Here is a 15224-nt window from a genome sequence, read left to right on the forward strand (position 1 = left end):
TTACAAATACAGTCCTACAGATGTGACTTGAGCCTTTTTTTATTAGTGGAAATGACACAAATGCTCTCCTCCAGATGTAGTGCCACTTGTGCCTTTAATATAGCTGAGATTTGCAAAGTTTCTGTGTATTTCTCATTCAATACTGTACCTGATTGCTTTTTTTCTGCCTTTGTATTTAAAAGAACAAAGACAATTTCTAAACCAAAACAAGAAACCAAGGAATGGGTCTCTGTATGGTGAGTATATGGTATGGTGCTGCAACCTTCAGATGGCATCTACTGTACCAATGTGAGGCTTTGTTCACAGCACATCCGGGCCAAACGGTTATATTTAAAAGAAAAAAAATATTACTACAAAAAAAGGGCTGCAAATAGAAGCATTTTCAGAATTAAGTTTACAATTTTTTTTAGGTCTATCACATATATATTTTTATCAAGCTACCATATGTCTTTCGGCATACCTTGGCCCCATAGAAAACTACCGTATGTTATGAACAAAGGCAAAACAGATTATAGTTAGATAGGTACTAGTCAAATGTCTGTTGCTTTTGCATACTTTGAACATTTTAAATCCATTCATACCACATTTTGAAGGGATAAACTGTTTAAAATAGAATGTGCGCTTAAGTTTTACAAGGGATTCATCAATAAAAAAATTGGGACTAGTATTATATAGCTATTTTTTGAGAAAAAGGATTGGGAAAAGGCCAAATTTTGTAGAAACTCTCATAGTCTGGGGATTCTTTAGGTGGGCATTTATTATGGTCATTATAGTGAAAACATTTTAACAAGACCTTATAACGGGTTCTTAGCATAACTTTGGAAAAACCTCAGATGGGCTCGCTTTCTATTAAGATCGTGTTGTTGTTTTTTTTTCTTTTTACAATGCCCATAACAAGGGTAAGCACTAGAAATCTTTCAATTTCAGTTCTTGGTGGCATCCAATTTACTTGCCTTAACCCCTTAATGGCCAGGCCATTTTGCGCATTAATGACCAAGGATTGCAAGAGTCGTAACTTTTTTTTTTATTCCGTCGACATAGCCGTATATTGCACCATTTTTTAATAGATATAATAGATATAATATATTGATTAACTTTTATTAACTTTATTTTAGGAGAGAATTGAAAATATGCAGCTATTCCAGCATTGATTTTCACGTTATAAATTTACGCCGTTTATTATGCAGCGTAAATATCATGTTAAATTTATTCTATGGGTCGGCACGATTACGGGGATACCAAATATGTAAAGGTTTTATATGTTTTCCTACGTTTGCACAATAAAAACGCTTTTAGAAAAAAATTACTTGTTTTTGCATCGCTGCATTACAAGAGCCGTAACTTTTTTATTTTTCCGTCAATGTGGCCGTATGTGGGCTTTATTTTTGCGAGCCAAGGTGTCGTTTTCATTAGTACTATTTTGGGGTACATAGGACTTATAGATTAACTTTTATTAAAAAAATTATGGGGGGAATGGGAGAAAAGAGAGAATTTTGCCTTTGTTTTTTGAGTTTTTTTAACATCTTCATCCGGCGGTTTAATTAATGTGTTTATTTTATTGTTCAAGTCGTTACGATCGCGGGGATACCATATATGTGTATGTGTTATTTGTTTTGACACTTTTACTAAATAAAACAATTTTTTTATTTTATTTTGACTGTACATTTTTTTTTCACAAACTTTATTTAACTGCTTTACATTTTTTTTTTTACTCCCACCAGGGGACTTCACTATGCGATCTGCTGATCGCATATATAATGCTTTGGTATACTTAGTATACCAAAGCATTATTGTCTGTCAGTGTAAAACTGACAGGCAATCTATTAGGCCAATGGCCTAACAGGCATTTGCTCAAGACAGATCTGGGGGCCTTTGTTAGGCCCCCGGCTACCATGGAAACCCAACGGCGCCACGCAATTTCTTTGCGGGGGCGCCGATGGGGTGACAGAGGGAGCTCCCTCCCTCTGTCAAATACATTAGATGTCGCTGTCGCTATTGACAGCGGCATTTAATGGGTTAAACTGCTGGAATCGGAGCACGCTTTGATTCCGGCAGTTGCGGCAGGAGCCAGGCTGTGTATAACAGCCGTGCTCCTGCTGCTGATCATGTTGGAACACTGGCAGTACCCGCGCGATCAGAGGACGGATATATCCGTCCTTTTGCGGGAACTAACTCCTGCACAGGACGAATATATCCGTCCTTCGTCGTAAAGGGGTTAAATAATAGGAGAGCGCGTTGGCTAAAAGAAATTGTGCAGCATACAGGTTAGTAAAATAATTATGCATATATAAGATAAAGATAAAACAAATTTACAGGACCAAATTTATAACAATAACTTATGCCAGGGTCAACAGTGAATTCAGAACAAAAGGAGTGCCAGTACTTGGGGATTATTAATTTAGAGCTATCTCTTCAAGGACTTCAAGTTTTTGGCCTTGTACCACTCCATCTGCCCTTGAGCTTCTGCGCTAGCACTAGACTGACTCTCCAAATTTTAGTCACTAGCTCTGACTCTATTTGCACACAGCACTATGATCAAAGATTTCTGTATCACTCTGAACAAAGCCTTCAAAGGTAATGTCGCTCTCTGAACTTTGCTCACTTTCCAAGAAATTAATTGAATATGCCTGTTCTGTTGAATAAATTTTGCATGTTATTCTTTTTGGCATACAGATTTTTTTTGTGTTTAACTTTTTTTTTACTTGTTTAGATTTTATATAAATGTAATATAAAGCTTAGTGTATTTAGTTATCAACTTTATTGATTAATTAACCAGTGAATTAATTTGTACTGTACCTACCTACCTACCTAAAATATGTAACTCTAGAGAACAGAGTTTATTTTAATAACTTTTTTCTTCTATTTTTTTGCAGTTTATATTTATTGAATTTAGTTGTGGAGAAGTATAGATCAGGGTTGGGTTATAAAAAAAATATCCCAAATTCTGAACATCCAAAGGTATACTATTAAATCCATTTTAACAAAATATGAAGAATATGGCAGAACTACAAACCTGACAAGAGAAGGCTGCCAACCAAATCTCGGAGACCGGGCAAGGAGGGCATTAATTCAACAAAAACACCAACGATAACACTGAAGAAGCTCCAAAGATCCACAGCGGAGATGGACTTATCTCTCCATAGGACAACTTTAAGCCGTACACTCCATAGAGTGTGGCTTTATGTAATGGTGGCCAGAAAAAAAAATTGCTTTCATGTTAAAAAGTATGGTAAAAAGTATATTTAGTAGTGAGGTTATAGTAAAAAAAAAGTTTAAGAAAAACTTATAGAAATACTAAAAATAAAATATGGCCAGGTGAGATCTCCAGAGAAAGGCAGTAGGTCCGAGATCTGATCACAAAGTCATAAACATTATCTTTTAACCCCTTAGCGCACCAGGACGCACCGGTACATCCTGCATTGAAGTGCTTTAAGGCACAGGGACGTACCTGCGCGTCCTGGCTAATTTCTGTCACCCTGTCAAAGGACAAGGTGACAGAACTGTGCAGTCAACTGTTTATGATAGTTGACCGGTACAGTAAGACGGCAGGGGACCATTCACAGCGGTCTCATGCCGGCGATCGCTGTTATTGGTCAGTCAAAGCAGACTGACCAATCACAGCTCCATGACGTAGTGTATGTGATGGCGCTGGCTCAGCTTGAGCCAGCGCTATCACCGCCGGGAATCAGCTGTCGCGCGCCCCTCTGCAACGGCCAGAACCGGAGCTAGGCTCCGATCCGGCCGATTAACTCCTTCGATGTATCGATCAACGTGATCGATGCATCGAAGTGTCTTGTAGCCTGTCGGCAACCACGATAGTTGCCACGGGCGCGGGTGTGAGCTGTTTGTCACAGCTGACATCGTGCCCTAACGGCCAGGACCGGAGCAAGGCTCCGATCCGGCCGATTAACCCCTTAGATGCAGCTATCGCTGCATCTAAGTGATTAGATCGTACCCTATGGTTGCTAATGACAACCATCGACACCCGCGCGTGTTCCGATGGTTGCTATGGCAACCATAGCCTAACAATCGCTTCCTAGTACGGAAGCCTATTAGGCCCCGCCAGGAGGCGAAGCCTAATAGGCTTGCTGTCAGTGAATAGCTGACAGCTCTAATACACTGCACTATGTAGGCAGTGCAGTGTATTAGAATAGCGATCAGGGCTTCATGCCTTCAAGTTCCCTAGTGGGACAAAAAAAAAAGTTAAAACAAGTTAATAAAAATGTTGTAAAAAAGTAAAAAAAAATAAGTTTCATGTTAAAAAACACTATAACAGCCTTTTTTCGTATAATAAGTCTTTTATTATAGGAAAAACCAAAAAACATAAAAAAAAGTACACATATGTGGTATCCCCGCGTCCGTAACGACCCTAACTATAAAAATATCACGCTATTTTAACCGTACGGTGAACACCGTAAAAAAATTAAATAAAAAACTATTCCAGAATCGCTGTTTGTTAGTCGCTACCCCTCGCAAAACAGAATAAAAAAAGGGATCTAAAAGTTGCATGTACCCCAAAATTACACCATTAAAAAACGCAGCCCGTCACGCAAAAAACAAGCTCTCCCACCGCTTTTTTGACGGAAAAATAAAAAAGTTATGGCTCTCAGAATATGGTGACACCAAAAATAAATTATTTGAATCAAAAGTGATTTTATCGTGCAGACGCTTCAAAGCATAAGAAAAACTATATACATCTGGTATCACCGTAATCGTACCGACCCGCAGAATAACGTAAAATTGTCATTCATAGCGCCATAAGATCGGGCGCCATTTATCAGTGTGACACTGGCCACACATCTGTAGATAATTATTTATTTACCCCATTATTATACTCTCTTATTATACCCCTGATGTTCTCCGCACAGATTACATATGCCCCCACATCATAACTGAAATACCAGCAAAACCCCAAACAAAACAACTAGCGAGCAAAATCCACGCTCCAAAAGCCAAATGGCGCGCCCTGCAGCGTGCCCAAGCAGCAGTGTACGTCCACATATATGGCATCACCATACCCGGGAGAACCCGCTTAACAGTTTGAGGTATTTGTCTTCAGTGGCACGAACTGGGCACAAAATATTGTGCACTGAAATGGCACATACCTGTGGAAATTTTCACTTTGCACCATCCACTGAGCATTCATTTCTAATAGAAAAAAAAAAACCTGCGTGGTCAAAATGCCTTGAGGGGTGCAGTTTCCAAAATGGGGGTCACTACTTGGAGGTTTGTTTTACTATTTGACCTCAGAGCCCTGCCGTTGTGGGCTAATGCTGCGAAAATCACCAAAATAGGTCTCACATGCGCCTTTCACTCCTAAGCCCTGTCATATGTCCAGGCAAATGATAAATGCCTTGAGGGGTGTAGTTTACAAAATGGGGTCACTTCTCAGGGTTTTACACTCTACTCTGGTACCTAAGAACGCTCTGCAAATGTGACATGGCGCCCCTACACCGGTCCAGCAAAATATGTGCTCTAAAAGCCACATGGCACTCCTTCCATTTTGAGCTCTGCCATGTTCCCAAACAGCAGTTTAGGGCCACACATGGGGTATTGCCGTACTCGGGAGAAATTGGGTAACACATTATGTGTTGTTTTTTTCTCCTATTACCCCTTGTGGGAAAAAAAATTGGGTGCGAAACGACATATTTTTGGGAAAAAAAATAATTTTTCATTTTCACTGCCTCATTCTAAAACAATCTATGAAACACCTGTGGGATCAAAATGCTCAGTACACCCCTAGATGATTACCCTGAGGGGTAAAGTTTCCAAAATGGAGTAACTTCTCAGGGGTTTCTACTGTACGGGTACTTCAGGGGCTCTGCAAATGCGGCATGGCGCACAAAAAACAATCAACCAAAATCTACATGCCAAGTAGCACTCCTGCCATTCTGAGCCCTGCGGTGTATCCAAGCAGCAGTTTATAACCACATATGGGGTATTGCCGTACTCGGGAGAAATTGCTTTACAATTGTTGGGACGCTTTTTCTCCTTTATTCCTTGTGAAAATGAAAACAATTCAACATTTTAGTGGAAAAAATGTAGATTTTCATTTTCACTGCATAATCCCAATAATTCAGCAAAAAAACTGTGGGGTCAAAATGCTCACTATACCGCTAGATAAATTCCACGAGGGGTATAGTTTCCCAAATCGGGTCACTTTTGCCGGGTTTGCACTATTTTGGCCCCTCAGTGGCTTTGCAAATGTGACATGGGGCCGCAAACCATTCCAGCAAAACTTGAGCTCCAAAAGTCAAATGGCGCTCCGTCCATTCTAACTTCCGCCATGTGTCCAAACAGCAGTTTATTACCACATATGGGGTATTGCTGTGCTTAGAAGAGCTAAAACTACATTTTATTAGAAAAAAATTTAGATTTTCAATTTCACGGCATAAGTCCCATAAGTTCAACAAAAACCGTGTAGGGTCAAAATGCTAACTATACCCCTAGAAAAATTCCTTGAGGGGTGTAGTTTCCAAAATGGGGTCACTTTTGGGGAGTTTCCACTGTTATGGTCCCTCTAGGGCTTTGCAAACACGACATGGCACCGAAAACCAATGCAGCAAAATCTGCGCTCCAAAATCCAAATGGCCCTCGTTCCCTTCGGAGCCCTGCCGTGGGTCCAAACAGCAGTTTATTATCACATATGGGGTATTGCCGTAATCGGGAGACATTGCTTTACAAATGTTGGGGTGCTTTTTCTCCTTTATTACTTGTAAATTCTAAAACATCGTATGTTTTTTCAGGAAAAAGTAGATTTTAATTTTCACAGACCAGTTCCAATAAATTTAGCAAAAAACCTGTGGGCTAAAAATGGTAACTATACCTCTTGAAAAATTACTTGAGGGGTGTCGTTTCAAAAATGGGGTCACTATTGGGGAGTTTCCACTGTTATGGTCCCTCCAGGGCTTTGCAAACACGACATGGCACCGAAAACCATTCCAGCAAAATCTGCGCTCCAAAATCCAAATGGCCCTCGTTCCCTTCTGAGCCCTGCCGTGGGTCCAAACAGCAGTTTATTACCACATATGGGGTATTGCCGTAATCGGGAGACATTGCTTTACAAATGTTGGGGTGCTTTTTCTCCTTTATTCCTTGTAAAAACTAAAACATCGTATGTTTTTTTCAGAAAAAAAGTAGATTTTCATTTTCACAGACCAGTTCCAATAAATTTAGCAAAAAACCTGTTGTCTAAAAATGCTAACTATACCTCTTGAAAATTTCCTTGAGGGGGTGTAGTTTCCAAACTGGGGTCACTTTTGGGGGGTTTCCACTGTTTTGGCACCACAAGACCTCTTCAAACCTGACATGTTGCCTAAAATATATTCTAATAAAATAGAGGCCCCAAAATCCACCAGGTGCTCCTTTGCTTCTGAGGCCGGTATTTCAGTCCATTACCACACTAGGGCCACATGTGGGATATTTCTAAAAATTGCAGAATCTGGGCAATAAATATTGAGTTGCATTTCTTGGGTAAAACCTTCTGTGTTACAGAAAAAACTGTATTACAAATGAATTTAGTAAAATAAAATTGAAATTTGTAAATTTCACCTCTACTTTGCTTTATTTCCTGTGAAATGCCTAAAGTGTTAAAAAAAAATCTGAATGTGGTTTTGAATACTTTGAGGGGTGCAGTTTTTAAAATGGGGGGTTTTATAGGGGGTTTCTAATATATAAGGCCCTCAAAGCCACTTCAGAACTGAACTGGTCCCTGAAAAAATAGCCTTTTGAAATTTTCTTGAAAATGCGAGAAATTGCAGCGAAAGTTCTAAGCCTTGTGAGGTCATAGAAAAATAAAAGCACGTTCAAAAAATGATGCAAACATAAAGTAGACATATGGGAAATGTTAACTAGTAAATATTTTGTGTGGTATTACGATCTGTTTTACAAGCAGATACATTACAATTTAGAAAAATGCCGATTTTTGCAAATTTTCTCAAAATTTTGGTGTTTTTTACAAATAAATATTGAATTTAACGACGAAATTTTTTCAGTATCATAAAGTACAACATGTCACGAGAAAACAATCTCAGAATCGCTTGGATAGGCAAAAGCATTCCGGAGTTATTACCACATAAAGTGACACATGTCAGATTTGCAAAAATCGGCTGTGTCCACAAGGCCAAAATAGGCTGTGTCCTTAAGGGGTTAAGCAAAAAATCTGTCCATATGCCATTAGAAAGTCCCATAGCAAAATATAGGCCATTATTAAGAATTAACATAAGTAACACATCAGCAATTTCCAAAGAAATATGTTGTCTAGGGAACCACCTCTGTCTCTAGTTAATTTTGCATTCTCTTATAGGAAGGGCCTTGTGGACCTGGTAGGAAGGCCAGCAGTCTGACATTATGAAAATACTGTTCAAGAATAAGCTTAGCTAGCAGGTTGATATAAAATAAATTTCAGAGGCAGAGTATATATATTATTGGCCTAAATTTGCGAAACCTATAACAATAATTTTCATTATCTCCAAACACATGGAAGACGGTCCTCTGGTCAAATAAGACTAAAAGTTTACTTTTTGAACCTCAGTGTCAAACGCTATGTGTGGCGCAAATCCAATTTCCAGAGTGAAGCATGGTGGGCGCATCATCATGCTTTTGGGATGATTTTCATTGGCAGGCACCGAAAAACTGGTCAGAAATGAAGGAAAGATGGATGTCAATAATTTATACAGGGCAATTCTTGAGTAAAACCTGTTTCAGTCTGCTAGAGATTTTTAGACTGGGACGGAGGTTCACCTTCCCTCAGGACAAAGACCCTAAACATACTGCACCATACAGGAGTGGTTTAAGGGGAAACATTTACATTTCCTGGAATGGCCTAGTCAAACCCAGACCTCAATCCAATTGAGAACCTGAGGCATGACCTGAAGACTGCTGTACACCAACGCAACACATCTAACTGGAAGGAGTATCAGCAGTTTTACCTGGAAGAATGAGAAAAAATCTAGATGTCTAGATGTGGTAAGCTAATAGAGACATACTCCAAAAGACTTATATCTGTAATTGCAGCAAAAGGTGGCTCCACACAGTATTGACTTTGCACATTAAGTTTTCTAGAAACTACAATCTGATCCAACCAGTAACCACGGGACACCACAAAAAAGCAAAATGGAGCTCGATGTTTAAAGACAAAGTCCAAAAGATGTCCAAACTAAATCAAAAGCAAAAGAGGTCCTATGCTCACTTTCCACGAACATACCACAAAATCCACCTGAGGGACTGTCCTCCCTTCAACTCCAGCTTGTAGTTACGGTGTGAATGATTTTACTCTAGTAGTGCAGAGAAATATGTTGTTCATGTGGGTCCGTGAGGCGTGCTGCTTGCATTGTTATAAAAAAGCACAGTTTTTATTTATGTTTGCTTGTATAATTAAACCCCCTTGTTTTAATGCTTCTGAAGTTGCGGAGTTGCACTATGTTTGGGCCATTTAAAACTTTGTTGCAGTGAGAGGCTACAGTGTGGAGCGGAAGCATTCGGGGAGACTTGGTTGTTTTTTTATCTGAACGGAGCAAACAATGGAAGGAGGTTTGGTCTGAAACACATATTTCTCTACACTGTTAGAGTAAGATCACTTACACCTTTACTACAAGTTGTAGTTGAAGACAGTCCCTAAGGTGGATAGTTTTGCGGTGAATTAGTGGAGTGTGAGCGGAGGACCTCTTTTACTTTTGACATTAAGTTCTCTGTTTTCGTCTTAATTATTGTTTGTAAAAAATATTTTTTACCTTCAAAGTGGTAGACATGTTGTGTAAATCAAATGGTACAATCCCCCAAAAAAATCTATTTTAATTCAGTGTTGTAATGGAAAAAAAAAGAAAAAAACACCAGTGGGTTGAATACTTTAAGCCTTGAGAAAGATTCAGATGAGATCCGAAACATCGCTCATATTTGTCTGATTAAACCAACACCTTCTCATTTACTTTGAAGTCCTAGTGCTGTGCTGTTACTGCCTCTACATCTTCTGTTATATATATATACATATAAATATACAGTATATATATATATATATATATATACATTTATTTATATATATATATATATATATATATATATATATATATATATATATATATATATATATATATAAAACATAAGATGTAGAGGCCGTAACAGCACTAGGACTTCAGGGTAAATATATATGTACAGTCTGAAAGCAGATGAACACAGCACTCCAACATACCATAAATTATGCCATGTGTTTGTTTCCAGGGGATGAATCCGCTCCCAAATTTCAATATAAAACGACCATAGAACAAAGGAACAGCACCAGGACTTCAGAATAGATGAAGCAGAACCTTTCTCAAGCTACAACACACTGCACACAGTGTCAGGTTTAAATAGGAAGTACAATCACCAATTGGTAAATACATCATTAGTGTACATATTATAAAAAAACAATCATATAAATATAGGTAAGATTCCCTATCAAGGTATAGTTGTATAAAGTGCATAATAATTCTCATGGATACATATACAAAATTCACAAAATATCAATCCATGTCATATCAAGTGACATAAATACAAACATTCAAAATATAAAAGACATCCTAAAAGAAGAATTAATGCTCTATATGGTACTCAGCATAAGTAGTAAGGTATATGCCATAAAATGACTATTGAAATGATAATCTAATAAATGTAGAAATATGGCTCCTTCACATAGAAAATATATACATGGATAAACGACCGGGATTTGGCCCAAATAACATGCAACTATATGAGTTATAATGCATAACATAGATATGATAAAGGCATCAAATAGGAGGGGTATTGTCGAGATACCTCTCTAGACCATACCATAAAATACCGGTATGGAAATAGATAGTGGATAGGGATACAGTAGATAGATGAAAAAAGATAGATGATGGGTAGTAAAATGAGAGAATGAATTGTATTAAATTGGTGTCATACCTGCGTATAGGTAAGGTGCGAAGATATATGAAAATCTATCACCCTGTAGGTAAATTTCGTCTAGTATAAAGGAAACATGTAAAATAGTAAGTAAAAAATAGTAAATAAAGGATTAGGATCACCTACCTTTTCTTTACTCTATTCTTTATTTCTATATATTTTTTTATTTTTTTATTATGTTCTATACATTTTTCTATGTTTTCTAGCCTATTTTCTGATATTGTCTACTAACATTATTCAGTATAGAGCCTCATTATACTATACATCACACTTTTATTATCTTTTCTATATTGAAATGCATATATACAATGAATAATAAAATAAAAGTAATAATAAAAAATACTAAAATGTATAATTTAAAATAATATATATATCTCTCATCTTTATTCCATAGTATTTATATTTATAATTTATATTTTCAATTTGAATATATTAAAACATAAATTTTAGCGTCATCGCAACAGGATTAGCTTGCGTTCCACCTAGGGACTTTCCCCCCCACTGCGCATGCGCCGACACCTTCGTGCGTGTCATTCACCGGAGATCCGGTTTCGAGATGCTCATGAGCGTCTGGATGTTTATTCCCCTCACTGCACATGCGCCGGCACTTCTATGCGTGCCATTCACCGGATATCCGGTTTCGGGACGGGCCCCTTAAAGGTAGACGCCACTGAGTGATCACTTACACTCGTGAGCATCTGGCAGACGCCAGCAACACATCATACCTCTACAAAATTATATGCAGGTACGTCATCTCTTAGCTAGATACAACGCCAACATCCTAATCCTTTATTTACTATTTTTTACTTACTATTTTACATGTTTCCTTTATACTAGACGAAATTTACCTACAGGGTGATAGATTTTCATATATCTTCGCACCTTACCTATACGCAGGTATGACACCAATTTAATACAATTCATTCTCTCATTTTACTACCCATCATCTATCTTTTTTCATCTATCTACTGTATCCCTATCCACTATCTATTTCCATACCGGTATTTTATGGTATGGTCTAGAGAGGTATCTCGACAATACCCCTCCTATTTGATGCCTTTATCATATCTATGTTATGCATTATAACTCATATAGTTGCATGTTATTTGGGCCATATCCCGGTCGTTTATCCATGTATATATTTTCTATGTGAAGGAGCCATATTTCTACATTTATTAGATTATCATTTCAATGGTCATTTTTATGGCATATACCTTACTACTTATGCTGAGTACCATATAGAGCATTAATTCTTCTTTTAGGACGTCTTTTATATTTTGAATGTTTGTATTTATGTATATATTGGTTTTGTGCTTAGTCCAATATTAATTGATATATGTTTTGTATTTTTTGTTTCTATCTTACAGCGAATGTGAGAAAGGCCTTGGTTAGGCCGAAACCTCTTTATTTATCGCTTGCATTTAATATAAAAATCTTTTCTGTTCTGTACATATTCTGAATCATTTGGATTGAATGAAAAATAAATTGTCTTTCCTTGGAATCAATGAAATCATTTGTCTCTAGAGTGCTTACAGGTTTCTCTAGAATTCTATAAGTGGGGTACAACCCGAACCTCTATAGCACCAACGATTTGGAGTGCATCCTTACTATTTTGTTTAATATCAAGTGACAAACAGTGACTTAAATAGCAATTAGGCTGAATTAGAAGCAGGCAGAGGCCAATCTAAAAGACAAATATGTATATACATAAAGATCTTGCAAAAGCATGGTCCAGTTCCTGGTCTCACAGCACAGCGTTCGCGCATACCCACTGCGCATGATCAAAGATGGCGTCCCAAACCGGAATTTCGGCCAAGTGGAACGCACATAACAAGGAAATCATTATCGCGCATGCGCACACTTAGAACATGCGTTCCAAGCGTACTGAGCATGCGCGGGCTACGGAGCTAATCCAGTTGAAATATTTTTGTTCAGAAAATGAAAGAATATACAGTAGGTAGAATCCATGAATAGCACTAGGCTAGATAAACACTACAAAGACACCATGGATACAAAAAGCTGACAACTGCATCTCCATATAAATGTCTAAATCACATGTGAACTAAATAGTTTCACATATAGATGTACTAATGATCACTGTCTGCCATTATTAAATTTTCAAATACCTGGTAGTAACCTCATCACAACTTATGATTTTTGATACATCCATACCCATAATCTCAGGGAATGAAAATACTGTCAACATAGACATTTAATATAATAGGGCAGCAGTGCACTTTACATATGACAACTTTATGGATCATGGTTTAAAAAAGAACAAAAAACTAGATTGCATATCTCATACCCACTTTTTATTACATTTCTATATTTTAGAATATTGTAAAAGAATCAGAAAAAAGTATCTATCTTTGCTTTGACACATCATGACCTAAACAAGGGATAGGCCCCTGCTGCCTTCCAACAGCCATCACATTGCTTCACAACAACAATGTGTATCTAAAAAAAATACAGTAAGAAAGAGAAGGTCTAACAGGGTCCTTATGAATCTTTGGCAAAATATACAACACAGGAGTAACAAGAAATTTTACTTGTAAAAAATTTTATCAATAGTTTTGTTTGTAAATGCATTGGTGATCAAAGTGTTAAGCTCACAAAGAAATGTGAACTTGGGATCTCCTGACAGTAATGTATAAACATTAGTATCACTGAGTTGACTCTCCATTTCCTGCAGATAAAGGGAGGTATCCATAATGACTATGGCACCCCCCTTATCTGCAGGTTTGATCGTCAAGTCACTATTACCTGCTAGCTCTTTGAGTGCCATGTGTTTAGCTCGTGTTAGATTTCTATGTATATATTGCATATTCTGCATTCGTTTCATTGAATCAACCCGATTTTTGACAAATGAAATATATGTTTCAACAGCATGAATGGTCTGAGGGGGCTGAAATCTACTCTTATTATATAGCCCATAATCACTCAGATAAAACATCTCTTTATTTGGAACAACCAATTCATTATTAACATTAATGAATCGGTTATTTATTCATATATATTGAAGGCACCTCTAGCGCTCAAATTTTGTGTTTGACTTTGATTTTCCTATAGTTACTGGAGGCGCATTCTGATAGGCGGATGTATTATTGAGAAGCCCCAACTCGCAATCGTGTGCCTCCATCAGTAGGAGAGATTATATGGGCGCAAATAAGGGAAGTATTGTTTATATAGCTATGTCCATGCTGTCCCTCCATGTGCTCGTAATATTTAGTCAGTTTTTTTTGTATTTTGTTATCAAATATTTACAAACGGCTGTTCTTGTTGTAAACTATGCTTCTTTAGGCAGCTTCTCTCTCTTTGTAAGGGGCATAAAGTGTATTGGAAAAAAAGCTAGTCAGCCATGATCTAACTGACTTCCATAACTAAGTTCTTCACTTTTCGTCTTCATGTATACGTAAGTGTGGTAAGTGGACAACTTAAAACTTAATGCATGAGTTCAGAAAAGAGCATGCCACAGTGACTGTATTTTCTTTACTATTATTATTATTATTGATTTATATAGTGCCATCCTTAATCCCTTCCCGCAATTGGGCGTGACTGTACGTCCAGAATCAAAGTGATTTCCCACACTCGGGCGTACAGTTACACCCAAGCTTTAAACTGTCACCATGTCAACTGACACGGTGACAGCGTCCTGATCGCAACTGTCATAGACAGTTGCCGAGCAGGACTCGCGGCACAAGACTAATCAGAGTGGTCCCGTGCCGGCAAGCGCTGTGATTGGCCAGTGAGTAGTGACTGGCCAATCACAGTGCAGGAGGATTGTTTTGCCAGCATCTCCGACTCTGACAAGCTCATTTCTGTCAGAGAGCTTGTAAGAGTTGGAACCCAGTGACAATACAGTGGAAGATTGTTAAAAAACAATAAACAGCGATCTGCCCCTTTTGTGCCCCTTTTGTGCCCACTGACCAGTGATCACTCCCTTTGGTGCCCAATGGTTATCAAAAATATAATTATATAATTTCTGTCCCCCACACTGTCCTTCTGCCGTGCTGTGATCTGTGCCCAGCTATCACCTGTCGCTATCACCCTGCTTTGTCCCTCGATTGCCCACTGCTCGTGTTCCCTGTTAGGTAGCAATGCCACGTCTAATTTAGTTTTTCCCCTGGTAGGTAGATAACCCTTACTCATTGAATACAGCAGGGTTGCTGGTCTATTCTCATTTCGCAGATGAGACTAGCACAGTTTATTTTTTGATAAAAAAAGTTTAAAAAAAAAGTTTAAAAAAAATAAAATAAAAAAAAAGTTACAAAAAAAATTTGTTCGTTAGTTAGTAGCAATTATTTAGT

This window comes from Rhinoderma darwinii, chromosome 5 (assembly GCF_050947455.1).
Source record: "Rhinoderma darwinii isolate aRhiDar2 chromosome 5, aRhiDar2.hap1, whole genome shotgun sequence".
Taxonomy (NCBI): domain Eukaryota; kingdom Metazoa; phylum Chordata; class Amphibia; order Anura; family Rhinodermatidae; genus Rhinoderma; species Rhinoderma darwinii.